Source organism: Chinchilla lanigera, unplaced genomic scaffold (assembly GCF_000276665.1).
Source record: "Chinchilla lanigera isolate Chin_1 unplaced genomic scaffold, ChiLan1.0 scaffold00019, whole genome shotgun sequence".
NCBI classification, from domain to species: domain Eukaryota; kingdom Metazoa; phylum Chordata; class Mammalia; order Rodentia; family Chinchillidae; genus Chinchilla; species Chinchilla lanigera.
In genome coordinates this window covers 12,839,879-12,844,727 of record NW_004955420.1, presented here as the reverse complement: position 1 = coordinate 12,844,727, position 4,849 = coordinate 12,839,879, and the positions used below count along the sequence as shown (strand labels likewise).

Genomic DNA, 4,849 nt, shown 5'->3' with positions numbered 1-4,849 from the left:
ACAGCTTTTAACCTTGGTGCTTTTAAAATTTTCTTGTTTCAAAAAATTTGTCATGTGCCTTGGTGTAACTTTCTTCAAGTTTCTTCTACTTGAGCATGTTACATAGGTTCATCAAATTCAGATTATTTTTCAGCCAAATATTTCCCATACCCATTTTGAGACCCCACTCACATACAGAGTAGACCACATGAAAGTGGCACACAGCTCACCTGCACCCCTCACCTTCTGCACTTACTTATTTACCTTTTGGTAGTTTCCATTGCTATGTCTCCAAAATAATCTTTTTTTTTTCCTGCAGTGTTTTATCTGCCATTAATCCTATCCTGTATTTTTCATCTCATGCACTATGATCTTTTCTAGTTTTTTGTGTTTTTTGAGACTCAAGACAATCCTTCTGCCTCAGCCTCCCCAGTTCTGGGATTACAGGTGCACCACCACTCACACTACCGTCTTAGTGTTTATAAGTCCAAAACTCCCTTTACACACATCTTCCATGTTTCAACTTTCAGTGTGGAGGACCACCTAGGTGACTCTCCTTGAAAGGGAGTAATTGCCTCTATTTTGGCTGAGCCTGACCCTATTTCCATGTATTGACATGTACAGACCTGGCTAGGACTTTTCCTTATCCCTTCAGTTGGCTTTAGGCAATGCATATCAGTCCAGGTCCAGCCAAGAAGCTGATGATAGTATCTGGGGGGCAGAGAGGGGAGAGAGAGCGAGCGAGAGAGTGAGAGTGAGCGAGAACGAGAGAGCGAGAGCAAGAGAGCAAGAGAGAGAGAGAGAGAGAGAAAGACACACACACACACACACACCCATTGCTCCCACAAGTGAGCCCGGATATTGAGCCAATGCTCCAGGCTGTAGGCTGGGATCAGCCTCAAGATAGAGGATGTGACTTCCTGGGGCTTGAAAGATTGCACATCAGAGCTGAAGTACTGATCCCAAAACATTAGATACTATCTCAATTGTATTACGCATATTACTTTTTCTGCAGATCATCTTCTCTGCATTTGCAGAGGTGATTTCAGGCCTCCTACCTCGCCCAGCTCATGGCACTCACCTGCTTCCCACGGTTCTCACAGTCACTCATCCTCAAGTCATTCTCTTCTTCATGAATGAATAAAACCCGGGTTCGGCCTGGGTTCGAGGCCTTTGTTCCGGATGCCATCATCATGTCTGGACTTAGGACCCCTTGGCTCCCCATAACTACAAATATGCCTTAGTGTCTTTATTCTCACCATGGGTTGCACTGGAAATGGCAGATTGGAATTAACTCACTAGAATTCCAATAACTTTTCATGGGATTACAAATGTAACTTCCTGGGCTGTGACAAGTACCCAGAAGGGCTCTCTATATTTTAGGACAAATGAAATGTAATTATAACGACTGTTTTAGGGCCTGCTTACAATTCTAACATCTGGGTGGCTTCTGAGTTGGTCTTTTTTTTTTTTTGGCACTGGGAATCAAACTCAGGACCTTGCACTTGCCAGGCAGGCACCTGTACCACTGAGCTATATCCCCGGCCCCCCGAGGTGGTCTTGACTGATTCATTTACCTCCTCAATTTAGGTCACAACCTTGCACAACTGCCTTTTTTCCCTTCAGGACTAGGGATCAAACTCAGTGCCTGGCACATGCTGGGCAAGTGCTCTACCACTCAGCCATACCCCCAATCTCCTGCCTATTTTTATTAGTGGGATAGTCAAGATAGTGGGAACTTGTTTTATGCTGGGTACTGTGTTTCTTTAAAATTCTTTAGTTAAGATAGTGGGAACTTGGTCTTGTTTTATGTTGGGTATTGTGTTTCTTTAAAATTCTTTCATTTTTTACTTTTTTGGGGTGCTGGGGATTGAACCCATGCTAGAGAAGCACTCTACCACTGAGCTATATCCCTAGCCCTGTTGGGTATTTCGTTTGTTTTTTTTTTGGTTTTTTTTTTTTTTTTTTGGTCTTTTTAAGATAGGGTCTTGGGCCAGGGATATAGCTCAGTGGCACAAGCACCAGCCTGGCAAGCACAAGGTCCTAAGTTTGATTCCTGGTACAAAAAAAAAAAGAGAGAGAGAGTCTTGCTATGTAGTTCAGGCTGGCCTTGAGCTCACTTTGTAGCTGAGGCTGGCCTCAAAATCGCAGCGATCCTCCTGCCTCAGCCTCCCAAGTACTGGGACTATAGGTGTGTGCCACCATGCCCAAGTATGTAGGTATTTCTATATTCTTATAAGTATTCTTTTTTTATTCAAAATTTTTAAATTATTTTTAATTATACATATTCTTTCCTATAAATATTCTTAAGCTTTGCTTTTTTGCTTGTTTTTGTTTTTTTGAGACAAGGTCTCACTACATAGTTCAGGCTGACTCTGAGCTCATTATGTAGCCCAGGCCGGTCTCAAACTCTCAGTGATCCTCCTGCCTCAGCCTCCCAAGTGCTGAGATTACAGACATGTACCAGTGTCCTAAGCTTCATTTGAGAGGCAGTTGTTACCTGCAACAGTTTGATGTTTTTCAAGGCCTTGCCTTTAAGATTTGCTATGCAGGACTAAAGCAATGCTAAGTGTGGGGCTATGGCACTTGTATAGCAGCTGGCTGTTTGTTATCACTGAAAGCTCCGAAAGGTTCACCATCACTGGGCTAAGTGCTTCCCATCAATGAGCAAAAGCTCTTCTGTTTAGTCTACCCACTCTCCAGTAAGTTATGAGGCTTTCCTCAGTCAGCTGGTGGGAAGAGAAACCACTCACGGCCTTGTCTGAGTGGCAGGCACCGTCGACTCTAATTCCCTCAGCTGGTTCCCTCCCTGCCATGCGGGCACTAATCTATGCTCAGCTCCCTACTTGAGGGAACCATCTACAGCTCTCAGGAGTGTTGCCTGGGTGCAGTTCCCTCCCTTCTGATCCCCTGTCTGGTGAACTGTAGTGACCTTTGTTTATCCAGAACCTTATCTTCACAAGCAGAAGTCCACTGGGCTCTGCCTGAGTTCCTCCTTCCTGCAATATAACCTCAAAACTCTCTCAAGGGAGTAGGGACAATCATGGGCTCACCTTCACTATTTCCCCTCTCTTAGATCTCTGCCCTTTTCTGCCTGATATTCAATGCCTATTTTCATTATTTCATACACTTTATATCTTGGTTGTTCTAAGTGGGAGACTAAATCTGTTCTTTGCGCTCCAATGTGTTCAGAAGTCTTAACACTACAAATTTTGACTGAGTAAAACTTATGGTTTCAAAAACAGAGTTTTCAGAGCATCTACAAAACAGCAATTCGCTGTATTTCAATCTAATATTATACTGTTGTCAAAGAACATAAGAGGCCTTTGATTCCACATATCTGTTTAGGGACTAACGATGTAGGTCAGTGATTAAGCACTCGCTGAGCATATGCAGGATGTGGGGTTGGACCCTGAGAAAACGTAAAAATCTGTCTCATAGCCCTACCTAGAAATGAGGTTTATTTGTTATGTTATCCTTGGTGGATCTTTTTAAAGACTGTATTTATTTTTAAGCTGTTCACAAATTCCTTATGAGGCACTTGTTGCCACACCACTCTATTGCTTTGGACCAGTGGAGCCAAAACTTGTATCACCAGGAAGAGATGAGGTCTCAGTCTAAGTACATGGGCATCAACTAACACTTACATATATATTCTCTTCCATCCAGTTAAACTTATCACACAAGGCCCCTTCTCGTGACAAAATTTCCCTGCATAGGAAAGGGATCCTCATCTCAACTCAGCTAGAAGGAAGGGAAAAGTATCTGATATATCAAGAGATCAACTTTCAATTATCTGTCACAAATGTGACATCTGTTTGCCTAGAAATTTTCAAAACAAAACAAAAATATAATATTTACAGATTAGAAGATTAGGGAACAGAAAATCAAGATAAAACCTCGTCAGTCGATGGCAACCTTTTCCTTCCTCCTCTTCTCATATAGGCTGACCTGCAAGCGCCCAAAATTTCATCACAACCAAAGGCATAAACATGTGACTTCATCAGCAATATTCCCTTTTTTAAAAATTCCACTTTCTTAGAACACTGATAAATGATTTTATCAAGTAGGTCCTAAATGATTCCAAACTGTGTCATTTCAAGAACTGTATTTAAATTTGAAACCTATTATTTTCTTTCTTTTTTTTTAAACCCATTATTTTAAATTTGAAAGCTATACTTATAATTCACAACTCAGTGAATTTACTTTCTCAGGAAAAAAACATGGTGGCACCATGGTGGCATGGTGGCATAGGTCTGTAATCCTAGCACTCTAGAGGCTGAGGCAAGATGGCTGCAAGTGTGAGGCCAACCTGGGGTACAAAATCAGTTCAAGGCCAGCCTGAACTGCATAGCGAAACTCTGTCTCAAAAGACAAAAAGAAAAAAAAAGAAAGAAAGAAAAAGAAATACCAAGGTCCTTCTAGATATATACATCTATACATAGATAGATACAAAACACATATGTATATACATGTATATATGTATATGTATGTATGTGTGTGTATATATATATATTTTTAAACTGCTATATCTGCTGGGTGTGGTGGCACATGCCTGTAATCATAGCACTCAGGAGGCTGAGGCAGGAGGATCGTTGCAAGTTCGAAACCAGTCTGGGCTACAAAGTGAGCTCAAGGCCAGCCTAAACTGCATAGCGAGACCCTGTCTTAAAAAAGACAAAAATAAATAAATAAATAAACTGCTATATACAAATAAAAAACACTTAGGACAGAGAAAGAGACTTGGTAATTAGCAATTGAGATAGGCAGAAGTTCATTATTGTATGCCTTACATCTCCTGAATTTTGAGTCATGAAAATATAATTACCTATTAAAAATTTAAAGTAAATGAAATAGGTAAAGAAATTGG

At 41.1% G+C, this 4,849-nt stretch overlaps 1 protein-coding gene and 1 long non-coding RNA gene across 2 annotated transcripts in view; both read right to left on the bottom strand.

Moving 5' to 3' along the window:
• LOC106148375 overlaps positions 1-3,932 on the bottom strand; it is a 5,838-nt gene extending 1,906 nt beyond the window's left edge. Inside the window, exons 1-2 of the long non-coding RNA XR_001233767.1 lie at positions 3,879-3,932; positions 606-690 (exon numbers count right to left, since the gene is read on the bottom strand). This is a non-coding gene — a long non-coding RNA (uncharacterized LOC106148375). The remainder of the gene's footprint in view (positions 1-605; positions 691-3,878) is intronic.
• The window catches only part of Pigx (phosphatidylinositol glycan anchor biosynthesis, class X), a 28,221-nt gene that overhangs the window by 8,931 nt on the left and 14,441 nt on the right, over positions 1-4,849 (bottom strand). The gene's annotated exons all lie outside the window — the stretch shown is intronic.